This window comes from Galeopterus variegatus, unplaced genomic scaffold (genome assembly GCF_000696425.1).
Source record: "Galeopterus variegatus unplaced genomic scaffold, G_variegatus-3.0.2 Scaffold557, whole genome shotgun sequence".
NCBI classification, from domain to species: domain Eukaryota; kingdom Metazoa; phylum Chordata; class Mammalia; order Dermoptera; family Cynocephalidae; genus Galeopterus; species Galeopterus variegatus.
The window spans coordinates 348,379-365,316 of NW_007726668.1; positions in this window are offsets into that span (position 1 = coordinate 348,379).

Consider the following 16,938-nt stretch of genomic DNA (forward strand, 5'->3'; position numbering starts at 1 on the left):
AAGGAGGAGAAAAAGGCCCTGAAGGCATTGCAGAAGCCTCTGGGGCCAACCCTTCCATTTCAGGCCAAAAGGCCCAGGGAGCCAAAATGGTCTTGGGGAACAGGCCCAAGGCACCCTCCATGGGCTTGCTGCCCAAGGCTACCTCAAGAAGCTGCTTCCAGCACTAGCACTCCAGGTGCTTTGGCTGCTCCAGCTGCGGCTAAATTGGCCCCAGGTGTGGCTGGATCTGCAGCTTTGGAAATTACAAGCCAGAAGCTTTGGCAGCATCCATGTAGTGTTAGGTCTGCAGGCACACAGAATGTCAGAGCTTTGGAGGCTTGGGAGCCTCCACCCCAATTTCAAAGGATGTATGGAAAAGTCTGGGGGCCCAGGAAGAGATCTGTCTCAGGGGCAGAGTCACTGAAGACAGCCTTTGTAGAGCAATATCCAGTGGAAATGTGGGGTTGGAGTTGCAGCAGAGAAACCCCATCAACTTCATGTCTAGTGGAGCCATGAGAGCAGGACTGCCATGGAGACCCCAGACCTGTGGAACTACCAGCGTGTGCAACACCAACCCGGGAGAGCAAAAGCATCACCTGAGACCAGGAAAGCCATAGGAGCAGAGCTGCCCAATGACTTGGAGACCCAACCCCCACACCAGAGTGCAGAGGATGTTTAACACAGAGTAAAGGTACATGATTCACAATCTTTGAGACTTGATGCCTGCCCTGCTGGATTTCGGACTTGTTTGGGACCTGTTTCTCCTTTCTTTTGACCTATTTCTCCCTTTGGAATGGGAATATGTAGCCTATGTTTGTCCCACCATTGTACCTTGGAATTAGATAACTTATATTGATTTCACAGATGAGACTTTGAACTTTGAACTTCTGAGTTGAAATATGTTAAGACTTTGGGTATGAAATGATTGTATTTGCATATGAAAATACATGAGTTTGGGGGGCCGGGGGTGGAATGTAGTGGATTGAGTTATGTCCCCTCAAAGCTCATTGAAGCTTGAATTGTGTCCCCCAAGCTTTATGTATTAGAAACTTAGTTCCCACTGTGACTGTTAAGAGTGTGAGAAATCCTATTATGGTAATTGAAAGGTGGAGCCCTGATGGCCTGATGGCCTCTCTCTCTCTCTCTCTCTCTCTCTCTCTCTCTCTCTCTCTCTCTCTCTCTCTCTCTCTCTCTCTCTCTCTCTCTCTCTCTCTCTCTCTCTCTCTCTCTCTCTCTCTCTCTCGTTTCTCCATCTTGCAATGTGAGACCCCTGGGTCATGGTCACCACCACCAAATGGACTTTGGAGTTTCTAACCTCAGAAACTGTAAGAAAATTTCCTTTTCTTTATAAATTGACCTGTTCTGTGTATTTTGTTATAAGCAACAGAAACGGATTACTACAATAATCTAATATTATAGATGCGGATTGTTTGGATCTTCAGAAAATAATGGCTATTTTAATTTTTCTTACTGATCTGAATAACTTCTATACAATTTTTTGCTCTATTGAAGTTGATAGAAGCTACATTAAGTGATTAACAAAAATGGTTCAAAGGGACTTTCTCCTTTGCTGAGCTCTGCAAGAATGCTTTCAATCAGCATTATATGAACTGGAGGATTTTTAGTAGATTAACTTTTACAGAATGTGAACTCTTAATACATCTAACTTGCTAAAATTTTTAAAAAGCATATGTGATCATTGAAGTTTCTCACATAGTTTTTAAATTGAAATAGCATAATTTTTTTCTACTAATTCTGTTTAGTAGATGATTGATTGATTTTTGTTATATATTATTAAATGTTACAGCATCCTTGAAATCTTGAAATAAGCCAGCTTTTTATGTCAGTTTATTTTAATTGATTTTGGGATTTGATTTGCTGATATTGTAAATTTTTTTTCTTGCAGTTATCTGGTTTAAGAATGATGTTGTTTCTCCCTTTCTAAAACTTCACTAAGTAAACATATGTGCTTGTTCTTTTCTTTCTAGAAAAGTTTAAATGACAGATTTAATTAATTTAATAGATATAAGACAGAATTTTTTAATAAATTCTTATAAGTTGTGTTTTCTTTTAGAAGTGTATGCATTTCACCAAAACTTATGAATGTATGTGTGCTAAGTTGTCTGGAATACCTCCATCTACCTTTACCACAGGGACAGGATTTTTAGTGATGTCACCTTATTCATTTCTGATATCTGAAAATTGTGTCTTATATTTGTTTTCTAAAAGGTGTAGCTAATATTTTACTATTTTAATTATTTTTTTTTACAAAGAACAAGATTTTTTTTTTTTTTTTTTGTCTTTTTGTCTTTTTCCGTGTCCGGCAACGGATCGCAACCCTCAGTGTTGCCCCCGCACCGGACTGGGGACCAGCAATGGGACCGCAACCCTCGGCGTTGCTCCCGCGCCTCGCTCAGCCAGTGAGCAGGAACCGGTCCGTATGTGGGATCCGAACCCTCGGGCGGGAGCGCCGCCTCACTTCCCAAGCGGCGCACTATCCAGTGCGCCACCGGGCCGGCCCAAGAACAAGATTTTTTTTAAAAAATTCCCTATTGTGCATTCGTTTCTTTATTGATTTCCATGTCTATCACCATCATTTATTTCTTTTTTTATTATTTAGATTTAATTTTTTATTCTTTTCAAGCTTCTCAAAATGGATAATCAGAATATTAATTGTCGGCTTTTCTTCTTTTATTATAATAAGTTATTATAATAAATTATAATGAATATAATAAACATGATAAAGATTGTAATTTCCCTCTAAATAGAGTTGTCATATAATTATGATTTTCAGTTGAAATATTTTCTAATTTCCTCTGAAGTCTCTACTTTGATATAAGAGCTCAGTATTGCATTTTCTAATCCCCCCCAAAAAGATCTTAAAATTATCTTTACAATTTTTTTAAAAAAATTAATTGACAATGTTAAATTTATTTGTCGTTATGCTACTGTGTTCAGAGAACATAATTTGCATAATTTCAATACTTTGAAATTTATTGTGACAATTAATGGAGTTATATAGTTAGTCTTGAGAAATATGCCACAGCCAAGGGCTATTTTAGCTATTATTTTTTTCAGGGAATAATTATCTGAGTCTTTTGAGCTAATAATAAACACATTTGAGATCTGATAAACTTAACTGAATCAACTCATTTATTTGAGGTAATCAGGGTTTAGTAAATTGATTAGCCTATAGTCAAGTGATTTTTAGCTTACATATAATAAATTACATTCCTGTTAGCTAGGAATAACTAGCTAAATTTTACTAGAAAGAACTTTCCTTCCATGATTGCCAATTAAATTAAATAGGAGTGTGCTTGACCTTTTTGACAATGTATAGTATCTACTGGAAATATATTTTTAAAAATGAATTATGATGACCTGGTTCTCCTAGAGATTGTATAGATTTATCATAATATCAAACAAACAAAAGTATCAATGATTTTAATGAAATATACAAAGTAAATATAGAAGAAAATCAAGGAAAAAGAAACAAAAATGTTACTAAAGGAAGCAACAATGACAAGTCTAATGAGAATAAGGCTATTATAAAGCAACATTAAAAAGAACAGTGCAATTCTGTTGTAAAAATTAAAATATGCAGTGAAGATTATGTTCACCTAAAGTATACTAAATTGTATGAAATACTTTTTATATGCTAAAGTTGAAATGATATTCTTTGAAAGACTAGACTACATATTCTTTTCACATTTTTTTGCTTTCATATTTTCAGTATAACCCATTCTATTTAGTTTTTTGTTTTCCTGACCACTTGTCCAGTAAGATTGCCTTTGTCGGGGTTTTCAATGATCTGTCTATCCCACATTCAATGGGCAATCCTCGGCCCTCATGTCACTTGACCTATTCACAACATTTGTCAAAGTTGATTTAGTAAAAAAATTTCTTTAGAGACAACTTTCTAAGATAAATATATAGATATACACAGAGAGAGAGACTCACACACACAGTCTTCAAAAAGTTCAAGAAAAATGTGTATCATGAGAAAACTATGCATGAATTTCAAAAATATTTTGCACCAAAATAAACTTGTACTCACCTGTTATGACAGATACAAACAGGATCTAATCTGAAGCACTAAGAAGGGTAAGACATCTATTTGAAAAGAGCCCCTTTCACAGTAACACAAATTTTGCTAATATTGAAGCAAGAGCAAACATCAAATTGATGGTGAAGCTGGAGTGTGAGAATGGTGAAATCACTGATACTCTAAGAAATATTTTCCAAAAGAAATCAGCAGTTTACAAGTGGATAACTCATTTTAGGAGGAACAAGACAATGTTGAAGATGAAGCCTGCAGTGGCAGATCACCTACATCAATTTGTGAGTAAAAAATCAATCTTGTTCATGCCCCAATTGAAAGGGGCCAACAATCAATGGCAGAAACAATAGCCAACACCACAGACATTTCAACTGGTTCAGCTTACACAATTCCCACCAAAAAATTACAGTTGAGAAAGCTTTTCACTAGATAGGCCTCAAACAGTGATGAAAGCAGATCAGCTGCAGGAAAGAGCAGAGCTTTTGATGGAAATTTTAAACAAGTGGAATCAAGGTCCTGAAGCACTTCTTCAAAAAATTGTAGCAAAAGATGAAACATGGCTTTGCCAGTATTATCCTGAAGACGAAGCACAATCAAAGCCATGACTGCCAAGAGGTGGAAGTGGGTCAGTCAAAGCAAAAGTGGACTGGTCAAGAGCAAAGGTCATGGCAACAGTTTTTGGGGTGTTCAAGGCATTTTGCTTGTTGACTTTCTGGAGAGCCAAAGAATGAAAATGTCTGCCTCTTTTGAGAATGTTGGGAGTGTTATTCAAAGCTATAGCAGAGAAAAACTCAGGAAAGCTTCACCAGGGAGTCCTCTACCACAACTGGTCTCTTTCTCATTCCTCTCATCAAACAAGAGTAATTTTGCCAGAGTTTTGATGGGAAATCATTATGCAACCACTTTAGTCCTTATTTGGCTGCTTCTGACTTCCTTTCTTTTCCTAATCTTAAACAATCTTCCTTTTTTTTTTTTAGGTAATAACATAAAAAAGACTGCATTGAAAGGGTTCAATTCCTAGGACCCTACATTCTTTAGGGGCAGATTAAATGGCTGGTATCATGACTTACAAAAGTGTCTTAAAATTGATGGAGTTTATGTTGAAAAATAAAGTTTATATTTTCTTTTAATTAATTTTTTCATGAACTTTTTGAAGTCCCCTTGTATGTATGTATGTGTGTGTGTATATGTATGCACATACACATATATGTAAGCATATATATGTATATAATTTTTTACAGAAATCTAATGACTTTTAAAGTCATGAAACTAGATGAGGTCATCAAAAGGCACAAAAAATAGTAGAACCAAAGGCAGTTTATTGGCTACTTCACTAATACCTGGACAAGGAGAATAAGGTGAACCAGACAAGGAAAGTGAGAAGGAGCTACAAATGAAGCAGGGTGGAAATCAACAGAGCGTGATGTCACAAATTCACGTAACAGAAGTGATTCATTAGAATGTCTAGGGCATCCCAAGAGATTCTCAGAAATTAAAAAAAAAAATCTCTCAAGAGACTAAGGCACTCGGGACACAGAGATTTAAAAGTCAGAATCATTAAAATGCTCATTGTTTGTGTCGTATTTTCCTTTTGTACTCTTAAGCTAACAAAATGTGCAAAAACTTGTGTTATATATATGGTACAATGTTATAGGAATAAGGAACACAACTTCTACATTATGATCTTGGCAATATAAAATGTGCACAAATTGGAGAAGATAGAAAGGGCCATAAAAACTAATACCTCATTTGGTGAGATAGTTAAGACTTTTTCTTGATTTTATTTTCTAAATAATTGGTTATATTTCTGCTTCTACATGAAATAAAAATAAGAAATAATTAGAGAAAATACAACAGTTTTGCATTCTCAAATACCTTTTCAAATTGCTGGTATAATCCAGTTCCTTTTGATTATTACCAGGATCTCACTTTTTGTTTGTTTGTTTGTTTTTCATTTAGCAAATATTCACTGTATGTTTTCTATGTTCTATGAATTATCAACACAGTACTACACTGCACTGGGTCTGAGCATTAATAAAAGTTAATCTTTATTGTGTTCTGGGGCACCAAGGGATGCTGTGTGACGTACTGGACTCTTTGCACTATGTGTATTTTTCTTAACCCTTACTATAATTTTCTAGTCTCATTTAGGGAATGCCTACCAGCCTGATAACAGGTATTCCAATTAACATATACAGCAACTATACAGGTTACAGAAGTGTTCCCAGTCAATAGAACTCTGTAAAACTAAACATGTTAGACTATGAATTTATTCTTAACAATAAATTGCATTTATTGGAAAAATATTTTTTCTCCACCCCGTTTTAAGCTTTGTCAGTAGTGTTTTCCCACATTTGAGGTATCGGAACCGCTGTAACTAAAGGAGACCACCTTTCAATATGATGTATTGTTTAAAAATTATTCCTTTGGTAGCCTTTGGGAAATGTAACAACATAATACATTAAATTTCACAGTTTATAAAATTCAGATCTCAAAATATAAGTCACTTGGCTCTAAAATCTGGGATTCTACTCATGATATTCTCAAAACCAAGACAGCAGGCTGCAAATCCACCATCAAACAGGTAAATTCAAAAACTATTTCTTCAGAATCACTTTTTGCCTGCTAAATCTAATGAGCTTCTTATCCTTAATCTTCAACAAAAATGTAAGCACTTTCTCTGCCATGTTATCAATTTACACATTTTCTCTTCTGTCTCAACATCCTATTGCTACATATCTCACCAATACCAACTCTTAGAATATTTTTCTTCATTGTAAGTCAACACCACTTCATTTTTAGCCTCTTCACCCAACTCCCTTTCTACCCTCTTGCCTAGGTTGAAATAGGGCCCTCCAATAAGGAGACAGCTTCCCTCGTAACCCTCTGAAAGAAAGATGCGCCTTCTATATTATGTCATATGACTCTTTATTCTCCAATGCTATCTTGTACATACTTTGTACTGGACAGACCTATGGGCACCGCAGAAGTCCTAAATTGATTTGTTCCTTTTTTTCCTACCATTTAGCTAAACTATTTATTACACTTAGTTCATTACTTTAATCTTTATCATACTTCGACACACAAATAAATATATCGAATTCTTCTTACTTTGTATATTCACGTCACAATATCTTAAACAATTCACATATTGCAATGCTTATAAAGAATACTTATAAGCAATATTTTTTCTGTATTCCTGCATTAGAAATGAAGTTTAAGAAGATATTTGTAAAGGACCAAACAGATGACACACTTGATTGAGGAATTTCTGATCCCTTTGTCTTAATCTATCCTTGGCAAAATACTTACACATATTAATGAGTAAAATGAGTTCTCTTGTAACTGTGTGTTTCAAAATGGCATTATTATTTTTATATTTTTCTCAAGAGATATTAAGACTGGGTTACATTTGAGAGCAAACATGAGGAGGTCATCAGTAATCGCTAAACTACATCTCAGTAAACTAAAAGGAAGGAATCATGTCAAAATATGTCTCCATAAAAACATAATAGGAGAAAGTTTGATAATTTAGAAAATGCTTTTATCCCACTTAAAAATAGTCTTAAAATGTTTTTTTTTTACATCATTTCAATTGCAAATTACCTAAGATTGGAGTAATATTGAAAAGGAACATCAGGTTTTATTTTTGTTTCTACAATTTTTAACTTAAACTAGTAGGTTCAATATAAAATATTGATTCTAACTGAAGTCACTCTACATTTCAAAGAAGGAATAAACCTTCCTCCATGAGTTTATCCATGCATTATTGTTCAGTTGCACAGCACAAGTAAAGTGTTATAGAAATGGGAAGGTCAATATTTTGGGGGCTGGGTGGCTAAGATGTACTACAATGCTCTATGATTTTCAATGCTAACGTTACAAAATAAACTCTCTAATTTCTTTCTTTTTTATCATCTTATGAAATATTTGCAAAGTGATTTTAGTTAAAGGCATTGAACTTAATATTATATGAAGATAATATAATACAATAATAAATGTATGTAAACTCATACATTATGTCTAAATATTATAACATGCATGTGAGTTTAATAAAGGCAACGGTTTATTAAGTTTAATCATGTGATTAAGTCAATTCCAACAACTATTAAAATACAGCAGCTGGTTTGCTTTTCCCTTCTTCCTAAACCAGTTGACAATGTTCTGTGTTTTTTGATTAATTCAATCTTTTTGTTGGTTTATGCTAGTTCTACTGTCTCTTCAATTTAATCCTTTCAATTCACTTTACCAGAAAGAAAATAAGCAATATAGTTGAATGCAATGAGAAAGGAAACTATTAGAACAAAATAACCTTTGACTTTTTCACCTTTTCAATATTTTTGTTTAATTTTTAAGCTACATTCTAATGATTTGGTACACTTGTTAAAATCTTACAGTTTATTTACCATTAAAATACATAAAAGAACTTGCAATAGAAGGTGGTATTACAAATTTAAAATAATTGCATTAAATAGTATCATTTATATTGAATTTCTAACTTTTAAGTGTTATCAATTGATTATTTTACTAAGTAAAAAGTGACTTTTTTGATGGAATCATTAGTGCTATATTATTCAAATCTCCTGATAATTCAGTAATGTATGGCTTCTATTGAACTACATTTTAGTTATAGTATACTTACAAAAGTGTGTTATAATAAGTATTTTTATATACGAATACTTTCTAAATGTATTGCATGTTGTCCTCTCTCTGGAAAAAAACACTGAATGAAAAGGATTACACTGCCATCTCCTTTTACGTATGATATCAGATAAATATCCCAGAGTGAAGTAACTAATAGGATTTTATTAAATACATGATGGAATTTGGATGTGTTGTTCCCTCTAAAACTCCTGGATTTTTTTTTTTTTTGTCTTTTGTCTTTTTGTTCCGTGTCCGGCAACGGATCGCAACCCTCAGTGTTGCCCCCGTACCGGACCAGGGACCGGCAACGGGATTGCAAACCTCGGTGTCGCTCCCACCCCTCGCTCAGCCAGTGAGCGGGAGCCGGTCTGTATGTGGGATCCGAACCCTCGGGCGGCAGCGCTGCCGCGCCTCCTAAGTGGCGCACTATCCAGTGCGCCACTGGGCCGGCCCTGGAATTTTGATCTCCAATGTGGCAGTGTTGGAAACTGATTGAGTCATGGGGGCGGATCCCTAATGAATGGATTAGGGCTCTCCCTGGGGGAAGGGGGATTAATGAGTGATTTATCCCTTGATTAGTTCCCGCTAGAGCTTGTTGCTTAAAAAGACCCTGGCACCTTCTCTCTCTCTCTCTTGCTTCCTGTCGCCATGTGATGTACCTGTACCCACTGGCTGCCTGCCACTTTCCACCATGAATAGAAGCAGCCTGAGGCCCATACCAGATGCAGCTGTCCCAGAATCGTAAGCCAAATAAACCTCTGTTCTTTATAAATTACCCAGTCTCAAGTATTTCTGTTACAGCAACACAAAATGGACTAACTGGCTGCCTGCCACTTTCCACCATGAATAGAAGCAGCCTGAGGCCCATACCAGATGCAGCTGTCCCAGAATCGTAAGCCAAATAAACCTCTTTTCTTTATAAATTACCCAGTCTCAGGTAATTCTGTTATAGCAACACAAAACTGACTAAAACAATACATTAACTTATTTCAAACTGTTTCTTAGTGATTGGTTCCATATATGTAGTCTTGATTTACAAAAACTGCTATGATGTTTGTTTGTTAATGATAGGTCTGTAAAGAAGTTCTAGCCTGGTAATATCTTTCCCATAACGTTGCTAAGCCACGCTGTAATTCTTTCAATAAATGTGCAATTCAAAAAAATGTAGTCTCTATTCCATAGTGTAATCTGCCATTGAATATTTCTATCCCATTATCTCCAGTGGAATGATAATTCATTGCAGCAGCAGCCATTCATTGACTTACTTTCTCTCATGTGGTGGACTTGGCTATTGATTACAGTACGAGTACATTCATTTAGGAGAGTAAAATATAGTTACATTGCAATGAACAAAAGACTACATTCAAGGATTTAAGTTAATGAAGAGGATGCAAGCATAAATATAAAAGAATACAAACACCACAAAATACCTGCAGAATCAGAAAACTAAAAGGTGGTGGAAAAGACTTCTATGGATCTGAATTATATTGCTGGAATACACAATCCATCCCTTGCTCTTCCTCTATTACTACGCTTCCAAACCTGCTTAAGGAACAGAAACTCCTCACCAAACTGGGCTGCTTAGTAAACTCTTGGTTAAGTGACTGGTTGCCTCTGAGAGCACTTGTTCTACAATAAGAAAAATACCGAATGAAAAAGCATTTAGAAAACACATTTGAGGCTATGCTGAGATATTCTGTAATCCTCATTTTTGACACTACCCTAAATTAAAAAGAAGCTGATTTCAATTGATCTTGTGAAATGCTGATAATTTTATATTTTATAAATTTAAAATTGAATCAAATTTTGAAGTTTCTTTTAACAACTCTAAATTTACTTTGAAAAATGCATAACACATTCATAATTGATAGATGTAAATAATAATGAAAGCTTTACATTATAGTGACCAAAATAAATTTTTTTACTGAGATAGAATTTAAAATAGGATAGGCATGTATCAATTCTAAGTGGCATATTATCCAGTGGTTTTAATTTCTTCCAAATAATAACTCTAATTGTTAATCATAACATATAGGAAGTAGTAGGAAAAAATTTTCCTGATGGCATTAACATCTTTATATGTGGAGTATGCATAAAGCAAACGTACTTCACAAGGCCTGGTTTTCCAAAGCGTTGCAGCTTCAAATATTGACCTTGCAAAGGACAGGAAATTTTCCCCAAGCTATGTAGTCTCTGTTGTAAGATAAAGAATTGTAAGATAGCAAGGTTGCTGGCTCAAAGACAGACAGGCTATTGATTGCTATGTAAAGATACGGGGAAGCCTCTGTAGGGAGAAGGAATGTTTGCTAAGATCAAGCTTTTGTTGGTGGATCAACTTAACTTCTTGATAATTGCAGTATGGAATGCCTATTGCTAAACTTGTTAAACTCTACTTAGAAAAAAACCCACCTATGTTCTCTTCCTGAAACTTCCTGGTCTGGAGAATAAATGTGGGAAGAGAACCCCAATTTGTGGTTAATTTCCCAAATGGAAGGAATGCCTTTATCTTGAGGGTTACAGGATATTAACCACTTTTGGGGGCTTCTCAAGCTTAGGAGAGATGGGCTTTGAGTAATCTTCGGTGGCTCCATTAACCAGGGGAAAAGTGGTGACAAATCTGTGGGAGGCAAAGCAACATATATATATCCTAATTTCTAATTTAGCATCAGAAGATATGTCTGAGAACCTGCTCTTTTCTGCCTGTGTATACCCATGTCTGTGTCACACATTTTTTTTTAATATTATATAGTCTTAGGAGCAATAATAGTGACCAAATAAATGTTCTTCCCACTTGTGATTAAACCTTCATTTTGACACTAGTAATGAAGAAAGATTAATAAATTGTCTTGCTTCATCATTGATATCATTATAGATAATTTTGTACATTGAGAAAACTAGAAACAATTTTAGAATATATAAACAAAGGCAAGAGAAAACATCAGGAAAATATACAAATTATGTCAAATGATAATATTCCACTGAGTTTTAAAATTATAATACTTTATATAATTACTATGCCTTGTGAAAAGTTATTAACCTTTCTGTCTTTGATTTTCTTTCCTGTAAAATCACAGGACTGTTTTGTAAGGATTAAAAAAGTTACTATATAATAAATATTGAAAATCATAGCGTGATAGAGGTAGGGAAACAAGTAGAGATAAAGATAGAGAAAGGCATGGAGAAAGAGAAAAAATAATCAAGAGATATATAGAGAGACAAAAATACAGTGAATTAAAATAAGGACCTGCAGACAGAGTTTTAGGACAAGACCCTAACTGCTAACAGACAGAGTTGGGTTATTAGAAGTTTAAGAGGCTCAGAACAACCAGAAACAGAGGGGCAAGGGCAGTCACTATCTGGAGTAGAATTACTGGAGTTGTCCAGATTGTAGGGCTACGATTCTTATTCACTGGCCTGTAGTTTGTCAGAGCATGGTTTCTTCTCTGAGGAGGAAGCAGAGGCTGCAGCAAAGTTGGCTGAGGTCAGTATGGCACAGAATGTGAACACCCAGGAGGAGGGATTCCTGGAACTTTTGGTTGTTTTTGCAAGGGCCATCACTGCCAAACTTCACTCCAGGTGATAGCTGGAAACCAAAATTCATAGAGCTTCATTTTTAATAATGGAATTTAATTAGAGAAACTGTATCAGTCCATTTCTCTTGTGTATAACAAAATATATGGAACTAGGTATTTTATAAAGAAAATGAAATTTATTGCTTACAGTTTCAAAAGCTAGGAAGTCCAAAGTCCAGAGAACATATCTGGTGAAGGTTTTCATCAGCGGTGACTTCAGTGATGGCAGGGTATCACACTGCGAAATGTCAGAGCAGCGAGAGGAGCTATCCTCCTTATTCACTCTCCTTTTAAAGTCCACCAAACCACACCCCTAACCACTGTTTTTAATCCCTTCATTACACCATGCTCTTACAATCTAATCACCTCTTCAAGGCCCTACCTTTCAATTACCATAGTAGGATTTCCCACACTCAATTGTAACAGTGGGAATTATATTTTGGAGTTCAGTGTGGGGGGAGGGGGCGGACATTCAACCCAAAGCAGAACCAAAGCCTAGAAAACATGTAAAATAAGGTATTAATCAGCTTCCTGTTACTAATAATATTGCCATTGTGTACGAAGAAGTACACAAAAAATAAAAGGATTTGAATATCTCTATTTCTCTTAACTTTTAACCCTCCAAAATTATTTAATTGTTTTTAATTGTCAAACTTTAACTGCTTTGGGGCTATATTTCTGGAAAATTTATGAAAAGGTGCGATTTACCTTGAAACTTTTGATGTTTTACTATTGGCGTAATATTTTTTGGCAAAAATCTCTAATGGGGTTTGTGGAATAAAATGTCTGTGTGATTTAGGTTGTGAAATAGAATAAAAGGTGAATTATCAATTTTAGGTAACTACAGCTTTAAATTTTAAATACATCCACTATCTTGACCTATTTATAGCCCCCTGGGGTAAAAAGATAAACTCCCTACTGTTGAATGAGAAAACATAATAATGCAGTTAGTATTAGAGACATTTTCTTTGGAAAATGGATTGTCTTTAAAAATGCTAATCTCTCCTGATTAAAGAGTGAACTCACTACTGGTGGACAAAAGGCTTAGTTAAGACTAATAGAAGAAGATAAATTCTAAGCTTGGGGACGTTAAAGAGGATACTTAAATCTCGTTTCTCTGTGAATAGTGACCTGCATTAGAGGAATACTTCCTGTGTATCTGTTCCTCATTCATACTCAAGTAAGAGGGACTTATCTAATTGGTTGGTCCAGAAGAACTTGTGTGAGGGCACCTATTTTTTATGCTTGGGAAAAGCCTACAAACCTCAACAATTTCCTGTGATTGGGGGTGATTTCATTTTAATTATTTAGGTAACAGTATAATCAAGTTCATTTGCCAGTGGGTCTAAACCACATCTTTTAACCTAAATGCTTTCAGTAAGAGATGTAATATTTTGATTTCCATCTGTCTGACACTTGCCTCTGTTTCTTAACTGAATTGAAATATAGGTGGCTACTTGGAGTAAACTTTATAACCCCTTCAAAATACACAAAATATGCAAATGAGAATGTTTGTGTTGGACTCTGTGCTCCCTCTGTCTAGAATGTTCTCTTCACTTTTACTGAATGAATATACTTACCATGAACTGAAGTATGCCCCTTCACCCAAAATTCATTTGTTAAAGCTTCAACCCCCAGTGTAATGTTGTTTGGAAATGGAATCTGTGGGGAAAATAGAATAATTTAGTCAGGCTGCCTCGGCTCAGGTCTGGCTGGGGGGTAGAGCAGCACATTTCTCATAAACAATTTGTGTGTGGGTGGAGTTTGAGTGCATGTGCACCTATGTATCTTTCTAGTTATTGCTATTGCGTGTTCTGCAGTTTGTGAAGCAGGTTGGTCAACAGAGCAGGCCTCTAAGCATTTTAAAATAGCATGTTTACTCTGCTTTCAGTTTTTCTTTGGACCTTTCTGGTAGCAGTTGAGTTTCTGAGTTTCTCCGTTGTACTGCCTAGCTCCTAGATGTGTGTGTGCTGAATAAAGACTATTCCTTCTTCAACCAAGGCTCCAACGATCCTTTTGCCAGTTACCTAGCTCATAGACATGCATGTGAAGCATTTGTGAACAGTCTCGAGGGGTCTGTGAGCTTCAGACCCTAGTCCTAGCTCTACAGAATCTTTGGGAGGTAATGTGATTTATGTGAGGTCACAAGAGTGGGGCTCTCATGATGGGGCGAGTGCTGTGATAATAATAAGAGGTATGAGAGAGCCTGCTTCCTCCCTCTTGGCCATGTAAGGTCATGTGAGAAAATAGCCTTCTTCAAGCCAGGAAAATAGTAATCTACAGAACCAAACCATGTTGGCACCCTGATTTCAAACTTCCAGCCTCCAGAACTATGAGAAAATAAATTTCTGTTGTTTAAGACACCAAATCTATTATCTTATGCAGCCTGAGTCAGCTAAGAATCCTCTTATTTATTCTTCATATCACAGCTAAGTTCCTCTACTATGATGAGTTTTCTGACTTCCCTAGGAAATTTAGCTGTTCTTTTTGCTGTACCTCTAAGTATTTTCTGCATGTACAATTTATATCAAGAAATACATGTATTTGATATGACTTTTTAAATAAATATTTTTTCTTAATTTTCTATTCTGTACCACTAACAGAAAACCTGCCATTTGCAGCATGGATGAACTTAGAGAAAATTATGTTAACTGAAATAAGCTAGCCACAGAAAGAAATACTGTAAAAAGAAATACTGGAAACATCTCTTTATTTTTAGATTTCCAGATGCTTTAGGTCAGATGGTTATAATGTCATAAATTAACTTACACATAAATGAGTTTAAATATTTTTTTTTACTAAAGCATAATTGATTATACATATTTGTAAGGTAAAGAGTTGAATATCAATACTTGTGTACAATATGTGATGATCAAACCTTTACTACTATTATTATTATTTGGCAGCTGGCCAGTATGAGGATCTGAACCTGTGACCTTGGTGTTATAAGGCTGCACTCTAACCAACTGAGCTGACCAGCCTGATCAAATCTATTAACCAATTTCTCACTAGCACCCCTCCTCCTCCTGTTTCCCACCTTTAGTAACCACAGTTCTGTTTTCTTCTTCTGAAAATTCAATATATTATTGTGATTGTTGTTTATTTATTTCTATCATTTATTTATTTATTTATTTTTTAGTTCCCACTTAATTTTAAATATATATGCAATTTCAATTTAGAAAATGTCTTAGGCTAGGTTCCCTAAGGGGGGGAAATATCCTGTGGCAAGAAAACTTTAAGGTGAACACTACTACTTCCAGAGAAGCAAGAGTGACAAAAAAAATTTGAAATGAGGAAAGAGAGAGGGTTCAGATGCAAGAGGATGCCCAAGACGGATGTGTTTATATAATAGGAGTAAACTCATTGTCCTTTCTCAGTGAATATCATTAGAGAAGCTGAAGGAACTGTATTGTGAGTGAGGTAACATGGGGGTGGGTGAGCAGTAGGAAGAGAAATATATCTGTTGGCTCTGCCTCATGCTGGTTAGAGTTTATGCCCTGAAACCAACCCCTTGTTTTGCACCTTCCAGCCTCTTGGGGTGCTGCCATGGGGACTCAATAGCAGCAGTGATCTCTTCAGGGGAAGCTACTCAACCTAAGGCAGTGGAATTGAACTGAAAATATGGCATATTTACTTTTTTATAGTGTTAAGACTATTTTATTGAATAATTAGCATAACTAGTAAGCTACCATATTATTCCTAAATTTAAAAAAAATCTCTCTGTGTACATGAAGTAGTGAGAAAAAATTTTAAATTGTCTCTTATTGCTTTCCCCTACTGTGTTTTGAAGCTGAAAGCTATAGCTGTGTCTCCTGAGAAGTGTAAGTGCACTTGAAGTTTGATATCCAGGTCAAATTTCCCCTAAGCACCTATTTACATTTCAGATACATGCATGTTTTGAACCTGAGACCACTGTACTGATTGGTTTTAATTAACACATCTGTCATTTTGGTAGAATTAATTTTTCTCCTGTGTATTCATATTTTCCTCCTGGTTAATGACTTTTAAAGAGCCATACATTTGTATATAGGTGAATGCATGTTACATGGGTAATATTTTCCTTTAACAATAATTTTACTCAATAGAAATAGACTTTGGTGGAAACATAGTTTTTGTAAAAAGCAAACAACCCACATACACACATACACATACACAAACACACAAGGCCATTGCCCTTCAGTCTACTTAACAAAAGCTAAACTTATGAAATGTCATGATTACAGCTGTTTAGTTTGAGGCATAAAAAAATAAATCAAAATAATTTTCTACTTTAAGAATGAAAATTATAAAGCTGTTTTATGAAAACCTGATAATGTGTAATTAGATAAAAATAAGTGTTTTACTATAATGAAATCAGAAATTCTTGGATTGGATGTATGATTATAAGCTTGTTTTTATTTGAGTAAGCTTACTAATTAACATGTAACATAAAACCAAGATTATTGGTTTTAATGCTTTTAATCACAGCACTAAATTTTGTCCTTATGCATATAAATTTAATTTATTCTTCACAGAGTAATATGATGTTCTACTTCCAGTAAAATAAAAGAAAAATAATGCTCCTATACATTATGGATAAAACATTTAAAAATAAAATAACTTTAGCATTTTTTTCTGTAATCCAAAAGTGAATATAATCTCCCACATAATTTATATAAACTAATATACTAAATGTTTGTTCAG